Genomic DNA, 20,017 nt, shown 5'->3' with positions numbered 1-20,017 from the left:
GTACTTTCAATCCAGCATAATACTCCTCTGTGTTCCCAGTATGACACATAGAGGGTCACATGAAGAAAATTAATAAGGAAGACAGCGTGAAAGGTATATCTTCATGAAGTCATGTTCAGTCCTTCCAGTGAACTAAATTCCTCTAAGGGCGGGAGCCTCCGCAGTGTTATTACTCCAAACAAGCCTAAATGACAGACCCCGCCAAAATAAGGAATGATGAGGATGAAGAGCGGATTTGAGGGCAAAGTGGTCCGTCAGTGGCCTCTTTCACCAAGGTTGTTTACATGTTGTCAGTTTTGCAAATAAGTGCAAAGTGGAGAAAAGGGGCACCGGGCCAAGTGCACTTGGAACATGGCGGGACGGCCCTGCCCAGGCAAATGCCTTCCAACTACGTGTGGAGTGAGATCATAGATCTGGGAAAATGTGTCATTTCCTCTGGGATACTCCCTCGTTAACAATGTGTTAAGTTTTATACACAGTGGACTTTATGTTCTGTTACACACCTGATACGTCAACAAATACAGAGAACGAGTCAGTTAGTGGTTTTTATGATGAAAAGAAAAGGTGGTCTTTCTATAGAACTCCAGAAAGCATACTGACAAAATTGGGTAGATGGAGATTTTGTCTTTCTCATGTGAAAAAAGGCAGCAGGAGATTGTCGGGGTCAGAGACGTTCATGACAACAGGAAATCCTCCCTAACAGGTGTAGAGCATGCAGGAGGCAGGATATAACGTATGAATGCAACTGCAGACATCACACATATTTGTTTAGAGCACATCAACACCGGTGTTGGCCAACAGCTCTCACATCTCATGGTCTCTCTACTAACTCACATACCCAGAAAAATTACAAGGAAATGTTCACTGCCTGTCATAAAGCAGCATATTTCATTCTGAGATAATACAAAATAAAAGGTAGTGGTACAGATCTACATGTCAGGCAGGTTCAACAGTCACTTGAACTCTCGGAAGAAAATCGTGTGCAGACTAATGAAGCGACTTGAACGACTTACATCGAACCATGACTTAATGGCTGGAACTGGAGAGACAGTGGAGGGAGAAAGAGAGGAAAGAGAGGTAGAGAAAGAGAAAGGGAGAGCTGCTCGAGTTCCTCAGATGACACAGAGCAGGCCGCTGTGGGAAACCTCAGCTCCTTCATTCACTGTGGTCTGCGAACATAAAAAGCACCACCACCGTTTGATCTCCAGACTTGAATACAACTCTCAGCTTCACAAAAAATAACACAGCTTTGAAAGTCATATTCCTCAATTATTCCCCCATTACTCCCCTCTATTTCTACCTCTCTCCCCCTCCCTCCATTCCTCCCACATTAGTGATTCTGTCTTTGATATCAAAGTGGGAAGAAGATTAAAGTCTGGGTGAGGAGAAGGAGTTGTGTGGTGTGGAGCAGCACCGGCACTTTGCCACAGCGGATGGAGTAATTCGCCCTCTGTCTGCCCACTTTGAGCTCTGTTCTAGTGACCGAAGGTGGCTGAGAAATGAAGGAGGGCCTTTGTTTCGTCTCATCCGTGCTGACGTACTCGATTCAATTTGACGGCTCTACATCTGCTTTCCACTCGACGCATATTCACTTGAGCAGAAAAAGTATCCATTATCCATTCACACCTCATGTTCCAGCATCTCTGGAAGGATTTAAAAGTCTGTGTCTGGGAGGAAAGTGACCCGACAGCACTGTAAAAATAAAAAAACTTTGAACTTCTTGCCTGCTCTCTATTTTTACATTTATCAACTAGCATGTGTCTATGAGTTCAGCTTCTGTCAGTCAAAGGCCACAAGACCTTCCCCACTTCCTGGCTTCCAACTGTGTATGCACTGTGACCCACCATGACCCAGAAGGTGTATCACCAATTATGAAGCAGTTCAGAGAGTCACAAGGTCAAATCTCATGTCAGTCATTCTTAAATTACTCTACGTTTGCCTGCGTGGGTTCTTTACCACAAAAACATGTACTTTTAGGTATTGAATACTTATAGAACAAGTAGTTTTGTATGACTATTCAGGAGACTATGAGCCTGAGCTTTCTTAGTCTTAGTCCTATGAGGACAATGCACATGAAAAATGAGTCTCTTGAGGCTGCAAGATCTTTTAACTTGATGATTGAGTGGCTGCCACTCACATTAATGTGAACTAATCATTCCTTTAAGCAAACAACCAAAAAAACTAATGGATGTTCATTATGGTAGAAAAGTCTTATTTCTTTACATGGTTAGCAAATTAACTAGTCCTCCTACCCACAAACCCTCTCCCCCTTTTAAAAAATTGTAGTTTTACTGTAGTTTTTCTCTATGCCAAGGATGCAAAATAGATGAAGAAATTGAATTTAACCCATCATAGTGACAAAACTGCCCCACAAACACACTTGAGTCTGCATTGTCTCATTCATCATTAAGAAGGTATTTTTTTACGAACAGCAAAAAAATCCAAAACAGGTTTCATAATTCTACATAAATTGGGGGAGAAAGAACTTATGCAACATGGAAAAGGAAATGTAATAATTTGATTATTTGTAAGTATATTCATACTCAAACAAGACCATGAGAAGAGAAATGCGTGCAGCTCTATATATGAACTGGAAAAAATGCTGACAACCTCCAGGTTTAGCAGGTTAATATATAATTATCACCTACTTTTTTCAGATATTTTGAGACATTTCAGTGTCAAAACCAAGAAACATTAACTTCATTGCAATGCTGGAGGGGATCAATCCATCCAATAGCTGTTGCAATATATAACTTTGGAAAAAGTGGTGGACCAAAGACACTGCCACTTTGAGAGCCATGTCACTACAATGGTTTTCAAGGCACCCTTTCTAATGCATAAATGATCTAAGAATTTTTTAAAAACAGCCAATGGTGCGAGAGACAAGTTTGGCCTTATTTGGAAAAATAACTCACAACATACATATTTTGCAAAGTAAAATCCCCAGTCCAAGGACTCCCACGTTGTTAAAGGGACTTGGGAGCAGCATCATTTGAGATAACTATAACCATCACTGACTTCAAAGAAAGAAAGGGGGAGCAACAGGGGGAGTATTTGCATCAGTGCAAAGCCTCAACCAATCCCCTAATGCTACCCGGACCATTTCCATACCGCATTCTGGCTTCCCATCATCGCTGACCTCATAAAACCCTTGTAGAGATATAACTGTTGTTGGGTGAAAACAAAAAGAAGAAAAAATGTGTTTTAGCTTGAAAGCACTCAGATTTTTTTAAAGTAATTTATTTGGCAATAAAACAGTTTCACGCACTCTGAGGACACATGTTGCTCAATCCACGAAACAGCTTTGTAATAAATGTATTTTTAATGTGTAAATATTCATTCGACTGGATCGTATGTGCACATCTCCATGGCTAGTGATGCAATTTCCACAAACACACTGTAAGAATGGCTGTGTTAGGTAGTCATTGATTATAATTTGAAGAAAGTGGAAAATGAGGAACAGCATTCCCATAAACAGAGTGTTTTTTCTCCGCAGCACATGGACGTGAGTGCTTCCACGAGAAACAGGGACAGAGGAGAAGGGGTTCAGGCTGGAGACTCTGCTAGAGCAATTATCTTGTTCCTCAAACCTGCCGTTTAATGGAAATCCTAGGTCTTAGCCAAACTACACGCCTGTCTTTAGGTATGAACCTCCGAACTGGTCCACGCCCCCCTCTCCTGCTCTCTCATTCCACCAAATATTTTCATAGGACATCTGACTTCAGTGGCACGCTATTAGTTCCACAGGTGTGGAGAGACAAACTCCATTAAAACATCCCAGCGCATTCCACGGCTGCACTTGCCACAGGCCCAAAATACATTTCTGACCCTCTGTCTCGCCATACAATTCACTATTCAAATGTATTTTCCATCCATCTGCCATTCCCCTGAATGTAATCAGTCACTTTATTTTTAAATTATAGCAATTAATAGTAAAACACTTGAGTTTCTCCGTCTATGAACCTTTGTCCGTATGGGTGAGCGTGTGTGTATTGCTACAGTAGCTGGAACAAGTCTTCTCGACTGTGAACTGTTGTTGTTCTAAAGCCCTTGGAGGTCTCTGTATCACAGCCACTCGAACTGGCACAGGATACAAGTGCGACCAGATGGAGGATTTCTGCCATTGTTTTCCAGTTGAGCAATATCATGAGGGAGGGGGATAAAATCTGAAATCTGTGCTTTAAGGCCATGCAATACACAACTGGAACAGATTACATGTCAACTCTTTCTGTCTTTTCTCTTCCTTCTGATTATTTGTGACTTCCTCTTTTTTATCTCCTTGCAGATGCAAAAATGAATTTCTCCGTTTTCCCTCCTGATGTGTGCCATCGCAACCGAGTCGAGAAAGGGCACGTGTGAATAAAGGCCATACAGAGATACGATGGTCCATCAGAGCCTGAGGAACGGCTGCCTGCAGCACCACAAACGACCCCAAAATGACTTGAGGTCCTGCCATGTAAATTGCCCACAAAACCTCTCTTTCCTTTCAAATCATTCATCCACTGCTGAGAAAGCATAACCCCAGGCCCCGTCTGACACGACTCTTTAGCACGACTCTGTATGGTTTGGAAGCCAGCATGTTTACTTAGGTCTGGAGGGGTAGGGAGCTAAAACTCAAAAACTCTTGGTGTGAGTTCGGTGTCCAATGCAAAAGCAAAACTAAGATGGGGGACAGGAGACATCGATTCATGTTGTGTTGGAGGTGGTGCATGTGGAGGCTGAGGTTTGTTAGAGGTGGATTTAAAGGAGAACAAGCCAGTGTGTGTTCTGTTAATCAAGGGTAATGGCTTTTGAATGGTCTGTTCAAATGTTCTGGGCCTTTAGCACGTCAGTGTGGGCGAGGATGTGCATACGTGCCTCGATGTGTGTGTGCATACATATGCATAACGGAATGCGAGTCAAAATAGAGAAGAATAAAATTAAATAGTGGGTGAAAGGATTGCTATTGTTAATGGTCTGTATCTATATAGCAGTTTTCTAGTCCTAAAGACCGTTTTGCCATTCATCCATTAACACAAATTCTTACTGTGTGTCTATGTGCAGCATTTTATGAGAGGGGACAATTTTGGGGTTCAGTATTTAGCCATAGGACACTTCAGCATGTGGAATGGAAAAGACTGGGCTCCAACCATTGACTTTCTGGTTAGAGGACGACTGCTCTTCCCCCTGAGTCACAGCCATGATAGACTTCAAAACCCAGCAGGGTATGGCACTATCTGAAAAAATAGTGATATCTAGCTGAATATAAATGTCAATGTCAATATTTTTGAGATACTTGTCAATGAGATTTCTGCTGACACCAAATACAATAGAGGTAAATAAAATATTATTTGAGCTGCTTAAAATGTGAAAAAAATTACTTTTTAAAACTCATCATCAACATTACTCTGGATAATCAAGAGAAGTTGCTGTGAACAGTTTTCACTGGTGCTACTTTCAAACAAATGAAATGGTCCCCATGAAAACTGAATGAAGTTGAGGTCTCCTGATTAACCAGATTAACAGGCTGGTAGGACAAAGTCATTGTTTTGAAGGTGACAAACACTTTCTAATTCTTGTCTGTGAATTTCCAGGTAAACACCCATAAACCAAGGAGAACTCCTTAACTTTGTATTTCAAGCCCTTGTAAGTCATCATTTGTTTTCTGCAACTCCACCGTGAACACCTGTATACACTTCTTGCAGCATGGTTGTCTGCTGTTTGATTTATAAGTCAGTTTTTAGATGCTCTGCACTTTTTATGACATATAATCTTTGGGCTTGGGGAAAATATCAAGTCATTCCAAGTTAAGAGGCTAAAAGTCATGAATCGGTCGCGCCAGAGTCAAAGTTGAGTCACAGGTCTTTTGTTGTGTTTGCTGAATCGGGTCCAAAATCCCCAGACATGTCACCAGAGTCTGGCTTGAATCCGAGTCACACTGCAGAGGATTGTATTAGAAGGGGGGGGGGGGGCAAAAAGATGGAAAGAAGGAAAAACCTTGATAAAAAAGGATCAAGACACAAAAAAATGTAAGACCACAGCCGAGGAGCAGTGATTATCCGACATCTCCCTCACCCTTCTCCATATTTGCACTCAGTCGGCTATGCTAACACTGGCTTGGATCGCGTGGTATGAGAGAGCTGTGTTTAGACGGCTTCTCATAGCTCCTCAGTTGAGAACAGTGCAAATAGACATAATGCCGAAATAACAGTCGTTGGAATGCAACGCTGCATATGTGGCTGTTGGCCTTGGATGGAGATTTAAGGTTGTGAGGCAGACAGATAACCCCCCTCCCCACACTTTCCTGCTAGATGTTGAGGTTGTTGTCTGAAGGTAGTCTGGGGTCTTAATGGGAGGAATGATTAACTGAATCAAACAATAGCATGTTGGTGACGGGTTACACACCAGGATAAATAAATAGGTATGAACAACTAGCAAATGGTTGCAAAGCACAACCACATGGTCAGACATCCTGTGAAATGTTTCTTGGCTACAAGCTGCTAACATGGGGTCGATATCTGGCTGCTGTGATAAACACAGCATTCAAGCCAACCGACACATAGACCGGTGGGAAATATCACACATTTAGCTACAAGAGGAACTAAAATGATTACTGATAAGACTGGCAGGAATATAAACCCTTCACACCTTCCTGCTATTACTAAATGATTTTCCCAGACAGGAGAACTTGCAGGGCGGCAGAATGACATGAAAAACATCCAGTGCAGACTTGAAAACAAACATTGTCTGACTTTCCCTGCATTTTCTTTTTCATACTAGCCCTCATCCCCGAGCCTGGCCTGGCCATGCCATAACTTTCTCTCCCTCTATCTCCCTTGGACATATTATAACATATTATAATGGCTGTGGTTTTTGTTGGAATGACTTAAATGGCCCTTAAAATGCTGTTTGAATGATGGGTGCTGGGTCTTTCCTCTTGAGAGTGCATGAACTGTATGTGTTTATGCGCTAGTGTGTGCCGGCTCCAGACCCCGTTTCCATCGGCGATGCCAAACTTTTTGCACCCACCCACCTACCCACGAAAATCCTCCCTTCCCTAGACCTCCACCTCTACCCCCACTTCTTGACGTTCACCACATCTCCCAGAGTGGTCACACTCATTTTTGCTTGTGTGCATATTTGTCCTCCCCCTTCTGCCTCTGCTTCTTTATCCACACCATCAGGAAAAGCACAATGGCCCTCTCACACTCTCTTAAGGTAATGGCTATAATTTGCTTATCGCACAAGCACAGATGTGTAAGTAAGTGGAGTCTAGACTGATAGTGGAGACAAAACCCTACCATCTGGGTTGAAAAGTTGCTTCACAAAGCATCGTAAGTCAATCGAACAAAGATGTTTTTTGTTCTGAGACACTTTTAAGAAAACAGTCCAGCCCTGTCCAGTCCTAATTTCTATATCTGTAAATCACATGATTTCCTCAGCTCACAAACGTCACCATCCATTACTTTGTCTGCCTGTCTATGCTGTCTGCATCTCTGCATAAGCTCCCATCTATCACACACTTTGTGTTACTCTTTTGAGGTTCCCTCTCGCTGAAAAATGCACTGAAAACGATTACAGACACATTCCGCACGCCCACTGCAGAGTGAATGATGGACCAACTGAGGAACATGAAGATGCAGAGAGGACATAGTATGAAGTGCATCTGAGGTTACAGATTAGCCATGTCGAGACCCTTTCCTCCTTGGAGCTCAGAATATTTTGAGACATAAAGTTTGAGTGTCTGCATGGGAACATGACTTATGCTTGCGTGTGTTTTGCAGCTTATCCACAAGAGCATCAACACTGCAATGCCATTTCTTGACAATAGACAGACAAGACATGTAGGCAGTATCTTAGCAAAATGCCAGAATTGCTAAAGGACACAACAGAGGGCAGAATCAAAATGTGCCAGATGGAATTGAATCCACAGACAGGCAGAGACTGTGAATATGCTGTTGTGTCTGGCAGGCCTGAGAACTATTTGGACAATTTGAACCCTGGCAGTGCTACATTAATGCTTTTCTTTTTCCTCTCCTCCCTGAATAATCGTATTGAGAGCAGTGTAATGGGTACATGTCACATGGAGAAGATTAGCAGATTAATCGATGCAGACTCCATGGAGTGCATACCTCAATGTTGTTCGTCCATTTGGTTGATATGCATCAGTGATCAAGAAGGAATGGAGCAGCTTCTGTTTAGCTGAGGTTTGGTTCCCCTTTAGTTCCCTTACACAATCTTTTCACAGCCATTGTGATCACTATACGTTTAACAATGGCACTTTTAAGGCTAATAAACCTTCTACTTTTAAATATGTTGCTATTTTCTTTTCTAACCCTGTCACCATACAGGAATGCTAATATTGCTTTTAAGCACCTATTCACCTATGCAGAGATGTTGCAGTGTTTCTGTTGGTGCGGTAAACTGACGGTAGCTGATGCTGTCACATGGAGACGAAGAAAGTAGATATTTCTAGATTTTGTAACAATTAACAACCCCTATGTTTGTGAACCACTGTTTTAAAAAATATCTCTTACAACAATTTCTTCACATGGCACCTCTAGTATGGGTAAGTTTAGGGAAATATTGTGTTTGTAGGTATGTAATGGAAAAGTTATTTGAATGTCTGCAATGGCACACAGATTGGGGTCTCCCACATTAAAGGGATTCTTCTCCTCACATAGGATGCTGTGTACAACATAGCCTACGTATAATATGTGTTTGAGAGAAGCTCTGTATTATTATATCACTTCCTTCTCCCTGGGAGAAGTCTTTTGACAAGCAAAACTCCAGAGAAACCAGCAAGAGGTTACATCAACAGAGTTATGCAAGGGAACATAATAAGACACAAGACATAGACAAATGTTAGAGAACCTGGTTTTTGGATCACACACACACTATATACTGCCCATTGGGGAAAGACCCACAATCCATCGGGGCACTGTTAGTGTGTATTCTGCTGACTTAGAGGGGGTCTATGTGCTTTCCCCACAAGTGTTGAAGGCGTCTGGATTTGTCGTTGTCTCATGTGAGTGGACGGCTGTTTGTGCGTTTCGCTACATCGTTACACCTGGTTTGCCTCAGCTGGCCTTCCTCGGCATCCCCAAAGACGAGATGTCCTGGCTGATCCACTCACAGAGAGAGATTATGATATGTGGTTCTACTTGCTGATATTTTAACCATTTTCACACAACACAGATGTCTGTTTTTTTACTGCACATGATGAACATCCACAACCGTAGACGAGGCTCAGTCTTAAAACTTGAACTTGAATTCCTCCATATCTGCATACCTTCTTGTTTTTATACAATAACACCATCACAAGAGGTAATTTGCAAAATTGTCCTAATTTCTTAATGTTGTGCAACCTGGGTTAGGTGTTTTTTGTCCTTTTCAATTTAATTTAAACAAGATCCCTCTTTGGAGGGATCAGCTATCAATGTTTGTGTCATATTATATTGTGGAATTAAAAAAGTATAGAACATTATTAAAAGGTTCTCCTGTGATTTAGGATTGAAGACATGCAAGAAGTAAATTAAAGAGTTAGAATGGCACACAGCCCAACAGTTCCCTTAAATTCAATCAGGCTGGAACAAATTGCACATATTTGTAGATGTCAGTCCCCAAAACATGCCGGACTTTTGCTCCTGCAATGAGAAAAAAAATCTGGCTCAATCACCTTAATTGAATATGCTCCAAAAGTTAATGGGGTCTCCCTTGGCCTATACCCCGCTCTTCAGAACAAAATCAGTTCAAGTAGTTTTTGCGTAAACCTGCTAACAGACAGACAACAGCAACGATAACAGCTTCACTGGCAGACTTTGAGCACTTTGCACTGGTCAAACACAGGAGCCAACTTTGATAACATCTCTACAATGTTCTCTTGGAAATTTGCAATTTTTGCGAGACCCAACTGAATATGACCTTGATGACATCATTATCTTTTCAGACTTAAGAAAGCTCTGTCAAAGGCCAAGGTTTTGGGAAATAAAGCCAAAGCAAGGAGCTTAATGATGTTAAGAAGGGTCTACAGAGAGCAACAACAAAATTGGGTGATCACTCTCTGTGGGGTTCGCTACTATGATCGATCAATTTCACATTGCACAGTCATTTGACCAATTTTCCATCAGGTGCATTTTTAAAAACAAAAACGGTTTCTCTCTTTGACATAAGACATTATCTGGATGGACATTGTTAGCAGACTAACCATGAACAAGCCCCTAAGTCTACTGTCTCCTCACTGTCTCTCTGCTCCCAACATGAGGTTTGAATCAGTACGCTGTCATATGGCAGAGACACAACATTCAGGACACATCCTCTCACTATAACGATCTGGCGGACATGTCTGCATCCTCGTCTTCCTCCTGCGCCTTCTTGTTATCCCTCCTTCTTCCTTCCAGACTACGAGGGATACAGAACATGCCTCGTCTCTCTGATGGCAGACTGAAGTGGAGTGATTTGGATCCTGAGCTCGATGAGAAATGGCTCTGTTGCTGCGTAAACTACAGAACATAAAGGCTGCACTGTGTGAATCAAATATATCTTTACAATCTTCAAAACTACACAGATTTTCTCTTCCCCCTAGAGATTAACGCCATTGAAAGTTTTGCTGATTGCAGGAGCACTGGGGTATTACTGAGCTTGCTTGAGGAATGGGCCCGGGTGTTCCCGACAGGGTAAACAAACATTGGAGTAGTAAAGAGGTTGTGGCAAACTGAAGCAGTGTAATTCATGGAGGAATGATCTGGGTCTGGGAGCAAACAGACGGCCCCTGCATGTTTCTGTTGACACTGGTTCAAATCCTTGGCCAGATCAAAGACGCCACATGGTTGCAACAAACTGAGCGCTCCTCCGACTAAGCTTATTTTCCCTTTTCTGCTTCTTCTACCTCCAAATCTTTCACCTCTCTTTGCCTCTTTTCCACAATAATCACCGCTCCCTCCCTTTCTCTTCTTTCCCTATTTTCATCATGCCCTACTTCAATCTTTCCCTTCTTTTCAAAATGGATCTATTGCCATTCCTCTTCCCTAACCCTGCCTGATATTTCCTATCACACTTTCACCACATGTCAGGAAGAGGGGTTTGTGTGGTTTCTGCCCAGCTTTGGGAGTGCTCCAGCTCAGGCTCCACTGGGCTGGTTGTTGGTTCGGCTTGCGGAGCAGACCGGGGCCCACAGTTAGGAAATGACCACTTCTCTGGTTCAAATTAGCACTGAGGCAATGCAACAGGGCTTTTTTTTTTGCTGGCGGCCCGCAGAGGAAAGAGCAGGAAGAATGGGGGAGAGAGAATGTGTAGCCATCTGCAAACCACATGAAAGTGAGTGGTAATTGTTTCAAAGCCCTCTCTAATTAAGTATTATGTTGGTTGGCCAAAGAACATCCTCCCAGAAGTGGTTGTATTTCTGTAGAGTTCACTGTCCAAACAATTGCAGACTTGCACGGTTAACGTTCAGTGGAAGATGTTTCTATTCTGCAATCTATCATCCATAGGACATCAAGGTTTTAACTCAGCTTATGTCAATCTTTGACCCTTCCACAGTTTTTAGTTAGACACTTTACTTCTGTGATGCTTCATGCTACAGCTGTGTTCTTACAGCTTCCAAAAGCTTTGAGTCAAGTTCTCATACATGGAAAAGGGTAAAAAGCGTGCTTGAATGAGATGAATGAGCCATATTTTTAATGTCATCACTATATATGGTGAATGAGGCACCACTATAGCTTAAACGCCAGGTTTCATGTGTAAATCTTTCCGTACTCTCTTGCATGGATACTTATGTTTCCTACTTAAGTTGACATTGACAGACAAAACCAAGCAAATGCGTGATGAAGAGGCAAACAGCACGGCTGTCATCCAATTAGTCTTGTGTTTGTTTATCTTAGTCTTTGCACCGCATCATCTCAAATGTTCTCCATAAAACTCTGCTCAACTTGTTTCCCTCCTTAAATTGTTACCGGAGAAAGAGCAGTAACCCTTCCTGTCTTATGAGCATGAAACAAAATAATTCTTCTTCAACGGCTTCTTTAAGCACATAGGAATGTTGCCAGACTCCTGTGCCTCTCCTGTCTAACTTCAGGAAGCATTATATATATTGCAGGGATAAACAGAAACAAGAGAACTGCAGTTAAGACCATGTACATACACACACACACACACACACGCACACAAAACTCACTCAGCAAAGCAATGCTCACACAGCATTCACCTAGAACGAGTTGGAATGAGCACAAAGTCGCTTTTTCATTTCATCGTTTCACTACTTTGCTGCTGATCACAGGAAATGATTAGGACAAAATCCTTGAAGGACTGGTTGCGTTGTATGCTGCCTAATGCCCCTGAGCATTGCATTATGAAACACATGTTGCTCAATGAGCTCAAAGTCTGTACCGAAAAGATTATGTCTCTAAGCCAAGGCCATTCAAACATCAAGTCTGAGCGACCAGCACCCTGCATGAAACAATCATGAGATAATATAATGGCTCAAGATAAATTAGGTTTTTTTATTTGGATGAGTTTTTTATTTATTTACTGTCTTTACATGGGATTAATATGGTGGCCCTGAGAGCTCAACACGCTACAAGTTAAGAAAACACATGCAAATACACAATACATGCAAATGGTGAAAACATCATCAAAGTGATATTCACTGCAAATACTAACAATTGTTGTTGTGTTTATAAGGTGAAAAAGTGAAGAACGGGGTGGAAAAACCTTAGCCTGACGTTACCATGGTTAAATGTTTTGCTAAAGAAATAACTCTGAAGTCCAGGAGGGTGGTCCACTGCAGGGGATAAGTCCTCTTACATCTGTTTTCGTATAGGAAAACTGTGAGCCAAGCTAAATTTCAGGTGTTTATCTGGGCAGAAACTGGCAGCCCCAGTCAGTTTGTTTAAGGCTGAAGGAAAGAGGGCTCACAGATCTCTGTGGCACCTGTAGTCCTGCCAGCGACAGACGGCACAGTGATTAAGATGTGAAAGGACATCAGACACACTGACTGATGTTTGCATGTCATGTTATGCTGAGCAGGATTTAATTTATCATCAATATATCACATATTAATGATACATGAATATATTAGCATTATAAGTGACATGCAAACAATTTTTCTAAGCTGTTCGCGCCATAAACTCTCATTGTCAACTTTTAAAGCAAATGTTGGATTAGGTTCAGATGACTGCACTTAATCATAGCACTAATCAATGTTGTACCATACTACCTGTTTTATTTTATGACAAGGATTCCGTCTGGAAGCTAAACATGAAGCTACTTATCATTGCTGGTTGGATTGGCCAAATTGAGGTAAAATGAAAGTGGAAATGTCTAGTACGACTCTATTTATTTCTCATAAAATAAATCTAAGAACTAATTGGAGCAACAAAACTTCTTTGTGCATGGTAAATATTACGTTACTGTCTGAAGATTAGGAAAAAAATCCACTGTGAGTGAAATGTATGATGCATGTGTCACCTAGTAAGACTCCAGAAAATCTGTCTCAGTGAAATAAAACGTCTTTTATTATCCTGCTCCGAGGGGACCGTAACAACACAGTAACCCTGACTGTGTTTTCTTATTTTTATTTTTTTCACGAACACCTACACACACGTCTAAATCACCCTCAGACTGAACAATAACAACGTCTGGAACTTTTCAAATGGTCTCAGAAGAGATGTTTCCAACCCCTTTTTTTCCAATATTGACCCATCAGAGAGAAAGAGAGAGAGAAAGAGAGCGAAAGAGAGAGAGAGATCCTTCCTGCATCTGAAGTGAAACAATAAAAATGAAGAGTTGGCTTCTGAAGTGTGTCTGTAACCAGATGAAAAGAGGGATAATGGGAGTTTTATACTAAGGAGTTGACCCCTGTTAAGAGTTGGCCCTAACGTCCTGCTTTTGGACGCCCCAAACAAAACTCTTTCTAGATGGTGAACTGCGGAGCAATGAAAGAGAGGCAGGAGAGTCAAAATTCAAAAGCAAATAAACCTACACACGCTCCATACGCACATGCTCATTTGTACCTAAACATACAAATGTTTGTGCTACACAGCCAACCCAACATCAGACAAACTACATTTGGTTTCGTTCAGTGTGATGGATTCCCCTATTTCTTTCCCATAACTGAGGCTGGTAAGTGGGGAGGTCGTACACATCCACAGGAGACATGGGGAAACTCTTGCTTCCTTGCATCCAGAGTTGAACCAGGGAAAACTAAACCTCGACGGAAGAGCGCAAGATGTCACATCCCATTAACTAGGAACAGCAGAGTTGCTGGATGAGCAACTGGGCTCTTGTTCCTGTTTGTTCCTGTTGGATTGTCTTTGAAAACACGAGCTGCCGTCCCCAAAAACTCTGACGCACCACTGGAAAAATATACATTTGACTCCAGGAAGCATTGCTTAATACGTGTGTTGTCCGTGGTTTAGTCACTGCGCCTTGTTCAGGCCTCACTGACTAAAAGCAATGTCTGGCGTCGGAGAATAAGGTTGCTTTACCGCAGGGGTTTCAGTTTGAGCCCAGTAAAGAGTGAGGGTTTGATTCAAGAGGTTTTGTATACTACACCAGTAAAAAATGATGGAAACGGTTGAAAGAAGGCAAGAAGCAAGGGAACGAAATCAAGAAGGAAGAGGAATGTTATATGTTCTGTCTCATGTGTTAGCCTGCGCTAAGTTCCCTGTGATAGCTGAAGAAGGCACATTGTCAAGCTCATTTGTGCCTGCAGGGTCTTCAAAGACGGCAAAAGTGCTGACAGAGTCAACGGGAGGCAGACGAAAAATAACCAGGGACGTCTGCCAAGCCCCCAAATGCTCGGTCTCCCTGTCCCTCTTCCCCCGTCGCTGCCAGCCCAGTGGAAAAACTCCCATCGGTCCAGACACAGTGATGAGAAAATTAAAGTGCAAGTGGGAGACAAGCGAATGAATCAGACAATGACAGAGAGCAACAAATATTAACACATGCAAACAGAATTCAAATAATAGAAAGATTTCTTTTGTTTTGGTCTGTTTCTTCACATCTTATACAAAGCTGAGGGCCAGAACAAGGTCCTTTATTGTTAAGATTAATAACTCGCTGCTTCATCCACAATTTAGGGCCTTGTGTTTGTGCAGACTCTGAATCTGCTATATAGCTGACTGACTTCCACATGTATTCCTCTTACTCTTTTTCTTCACCCCTTTTAAGCTGAAAAACAAATCCGGTCAATTAATCTTAAATGTTGTGGTCCAGGCAATGATCAAGAGCAGGGCCTGTATTCTGTTTCCAGCTCCCTTCACTGCAATTCCTCATCCAGAATATCAGCAGCTCCAGTTAGCAAGCTTCATAACACATGCTGATGAGTGTGTGCATGTAGAGTATATGTGTGTGTAATTGCAAGCAGAAAAGAGGACCATGATAAAATACACTAGCTATTGGATCCTGTCTTTCCTCTTTATGTTTAAGTGTGTGTGTGTGTGTGTGTGTGTGTGTGTGTGTGTGTGTGTGTCTGTGTGTGTGTGTGTGTTCTGAAGGTGTTTGCGTTCCAGAGAACTAACGGAATAAGTGGGCGTTTACTTTTCCTTGAGAATGAGTGGCATTCTCTTTCATTTCCTGCTAGCATGGCTGATCCAAACACACACACAATCACACACACAAGCACATACAAACATGAAGTTAAGGAGAAGTGGGGCAGAATGGTAGGTTGGCCAATAGAGGGCAATAGGGTGCCGCCCTACCCCTCCATAGAGACCTCTATATATATATATATGATATATAATATCTTATTTAGCAAGATAAATATTACAAAGTTAAGGAATAACATATATAATCTGCAATCAGGTTGTAGATTAAAAATGTCGATGGGCAACAATCTTTGATGGTACATGCCACAGACTGTATATAATGATGGATAGCATGTCAGCTCCCCAAAAGTGAAGCAAAAGTGGCTCAACCACCACCTGGCAGCTGGCTGCAGTAAAGGTTGCAAATCCCTCCTCCACCATGTTAGTGGATGGGACATGGGCCAAAGTAAAAAGTAAAAGTACTCTCTGGGATGTTTTCTGTTATGTTTGATATAGTTCTTATCACACTAAGTGGATCTATCCCCTAAATATACAGTCATAAAATTCAGTAAGGTTGCTGAAAATGATGCAACATTGCAAGAGAAGCTCAGGGTTAAAGAGCTTGGACCAAATCATCGAGCCAGCACAACTCTCTTACCTGTTACCAAACACATTGAAGACTTTTACACATTAAGAACACAAATGTTAATTTACACACAAATGTTCAAATAAACGCCTTTTCATTTGTTGTAATGTCTTGACTCACAATAGAAAGGTGTGTATTTTGGACTTTGGTGTCGCCCATCCTGGAGAAAAGTGCACCAATCGTCACTGTTTGAGAGCAGTTCATACAAGTGACGCAAAAAGCTTGAGCTGTGTTTTAATCTGTGTTTGACTGGTATTGTGCCTCCTTGTGGCCACACAGATTATTTTACAAGCCACAGAGTGATACAGAGAAGGCATTAGTGCAGTAACAGCTCCTAACAGTCCAATTAAAATCCTGAAATGTTGTGAGTATAAATCAACTCTGCCTTGCTCCCTGTGACGAAGTAGGAATAACAGATTTTTAAGCAAGAATCAACCTTGGCTGAGCCATCCAACTCTCAAGAAGGAAAGTTCACCGAAATGCTTAAAAACCCATAAAGAAGACCTTGTTCTTTCACCTTGACATCAGAACAGGAATTAAAGTCAAGTATTTTCAAAAAATGCAAGAGCCGATGTTAACCTTGGAGTTTTAAGTCCCAACTTCAACACGTTCTGGCCGATAAAGTAACTGCAGTGGGGCGTGTGAGGCTCTGAGCAGGCGGTTTGGCAGCGGACAGTGTGAGTGTTCATCTGTTCGAATTGTGTGTGTGTAACTGTGTTAAATCCATGTTTATATTGCACAGGGCATAGAGTTTACATGTGTGTGTCGCTGTGCATCCACTGTGATTGTTGCTTGTGTATGGTCGGTCACGCTTTGGCAGAGACTATCAAAAGACTGAAGAGTGATCAGCCAGTTGGAGGATGTTAGCTGTGGTTAAACAATGTGCCACACACATTTCAGGTGCTTGTAACCAGCCAACCAACCACTGACCAGTAGCAGTGGCACAGCAGTCAATGGCACAGGGTTGCAGCCGTCACAGCATAATGCTGCCATCATCCTTGTTCCAGGCATGGGACTACATGCCATGAAAAAAGCAGAGTGATGTTGGCAGAACCTGAGAGGGATATAAATCTTCTCACCTTTAGGTACTTTAATAGAATCGAAGAAAGGGCGGGACGCTGCCTGGAAACCACTAAACCTATACGAAAGGCCCTGAAATTTATGAGCAAATACTACTTTGAACAGTAAAGCAGACGCTGCTGCGCACCAGCAGCTCCGTCCGCCTCTGAACGTCTGTTGTAGCCCGCTGCCAGGGGAGGGAGAGTTCACACTTTAATGCGTATCCATTCACCCGCTCCCCTTGAAGATTGTGTAACGCACTTTGATACGCAACACAGATTCAGTCACCTAGGAGCTTGCATGTGCGGCTACACGTGTACCAGCAAACACACACACACACACACACACATACACACACACACACACACACACACACACACACACAGGTACATATTCATTTGACTTTTCTTGCCATAAACCAGTGAAATAAACGGATGCTGCCAAATGTTTTTGGATTTCAGAGTTCCAGTCCACTGTCTTTTCCAGACTCGCTCCCCCCTCCTCTCTCCTTCTCTTACTCTCAAGCTATACCACTCTCCCTCTCTCTATCTCTCTTTCTCCCTCCACCTCTCTCCCTCCTCAGAAAGCCTGCTGTCAGTGCACCGAAACACATGTGATCGATAAATGTATCATCCCAGCAAAGCATGCACTTCGGAATCTTCTCTTTTATTTTTTTGGGGGCATGTTTTCGTAGCTTCACTAATGGGTTCCTTTCACTCTTTTATTTTTTTCCTTTTTAACTTTTGCCCTTCTCCTTTGTTTCTGTCACGCGGAGTACCTGAGGACTCACGGTCGCAACCATCCCTCCTTCTCTCTGTTTTGCGACGGAGGGATGTCGTTACAGTGGAATGCAGGATCGCTTGCCAGAGGCGTCACAGTAGATGGACAGAGAGAGGAGAGGAGAGGAGAGAAGAGAGGAAAAAATGACCATTTGCAATATTCGGTCTTTCTCAGTACATTCCATTCACAATACAATATGTGTGTTTACCAAATCTATCAAAAAAAAACTATAAAACAAGCTGCAGTCTATGCCAACTGCACGTGACAGTGAGTCATGACAGTAATCACCCATGATACAAACACAACATCTCTGTACATTGAGGACGCTCCTCAGCATATCTCTATGTATCCACACTGCCCCGCCTTGATACATCCTCCTAATGCACAGCACGCCCACTTCAACATCATCAGCAAAGATCCCAGATGTACAGAATGTGGGTATGGATGTATCAACACTGTTTTACCAAAACTCCTGGAGTTTTACATACACAAGGTAGAATCCATAATCACTACCATCGCAACATCTCTATTTTCCAAAGCAGATCAATACAAGTTATAAAGCCAACATTTCTAAATTAAAAATCTGTGTCCATATGTTAGGGTTAGTTTGGGGCTGGGTGAACAAACTGTACCAGATCTTTTTAATCTGCATGTTGTGCACTAGGACTGAGCAGAATTATGCTGGTCCCATGACTAAGATATACCAGCGTCTGTTTTTATTTATTTTGTTCCTTTCCTGTTTTCTCCGTCTGTTTCTTTTGGCCACTCTCCCTGCAGCCCCAGGTGAAAGAACAGAGATGATAGGACAGGAGGATGCTAACACAGCCACAGGAAATGTAAAGGCAGGTATAGGGCTTACCTTTCTCTCCAGAGAGCGTTTAACGGTACAGAGGGATGCGCAGGTTAGTTCAGGGAAGCGGTAGGTGCGAGCTTCAGGTGGGTTTCTCTTCTACCTCCCTCCTTGCTTCAGCCACGCATGTCTCCCATAGGATGCGATGGCATCAGATATTCAAGGAACATGCAGCTAGAGAAGAGGAATGCTGTCCTCCTAGGCAAAGAGCCGGCACCCTGAATTGGTCCAGTGCTGCTCACAAGTGCAGGGGAAGGAAAAAAACCAAAAACCAAAAAGTTAAAAATTGGATATTTTCAACTGCAAGTGGAGCAAATTGTCTGTTCAAACTTTTTTCTTTATTTTTCTGCCTCCAGCAAAAAGCAAAAAAGTTCATCCATGTGCTTTGTGGCAGAGGTGGTGGAAGTTAGAGAGGAGATGAGAGAAGAGGGGAAAAATTCTCTCTGTGCTGTCTTCAAGCTGTCCAGACGCAGGTCTGAGGAGCACCTTCCCAATCCGTGCACTCTCGCTCTCCGGGGTGGAAAGTAGGAGGGAAGGAGCGAGGGAGCAGGACAGAGAGGGAGAGAGAGCGAGTGAGTAACAGTGGAGTGAGTCAGTCAGTCAGTCAAGTCAGTCAGGCAGTCAGGCAGGCAGCAAGGCAGCGTATATGTGTGTCCAGGCAGGCTGCACTCCCACTCCCAGGACTTATAACCAGGGGCTGTGCACCTTGCTGCTCCAATCTCCCTGGCTTACTCGCCGATCCCTCTCCCACTGGCTTATTTTGGGAAAAGACAGACTGGATTGTTCATTGGGCTAAACCCCTTCACACAAAAAGCAAGTGTCTGTGGCTGGCTGCACTGAGGGGAGTGATCAGGAAGGGGTGGGGTAGCAGCCGCGCAAAGAGGGGTGGGGTAGGATGAAGAGGAGGGCAGGAGCGAAGAGAGACGGGAAGAGAAGAGAGGAGCTGGGAGTCGACTCTCGCTCATGTTCTGCCTCCCTCCACTGTCCTCTCCTCTCCTTCCCAGACTCACCATCCATGATATCACCTGGCCTTTTATCCTTTTGCTTTTCAAACAAGTTCACAAATCAAATAGAATTCAACAGTGGCTGCTCGCATGACACATCCCAGAGATTTTAATCCTAAAGAGTCTCCAACAAAACTTCTCTCTTGACTCACCTTGTGATTCTAATGGACAATTA

At 42.7% G+C, this 20,017-nt stretch overlaps 1 protein-coding gene across 1 annotated transcript in view; it reads right to left on the bottom strand.

Annotated features, from left to right (window-relative positions):
- col8a2 (collagen, type VIII, alpha 2) overlaps positions 1 to 19,667 on the bottom strand; it is a 47,027-nt gene extending 27,360 nt beyond the window's left edge. Inside the window, exon 1 of the mRNA XM_020090569.2 lies at positions 18,848 to 19,667. The gene's annotated coding sequence lies outside the window, so the exon portion shown is untranslated. The remainder of the gene's footprint in view (positions 1 to 18,847) is intronic.
- Between the last annotated feature and the right edge of the window lie 350 nt (positions 19,668 to 20,017).

This window comes from Paralichthys olivaceus, chromosome 20, assembly GCF_024713975.1.
Source record: "Paralichthys olivaceus isolate ysfri-2021 chromosome 20, ASM2471397v2, whole genome shotgun sequence".
Classification (NCBI taxonomy): Eukaryota; Metazoa; Chordata; class Actinopteri; order Pleuronectiformes; family Paralichthyidae; genus Paralichthys; species Paralichthys olivaceus.
This window is presented reverse-complemented; position numbering and strand designations above follow the sequence as displayed.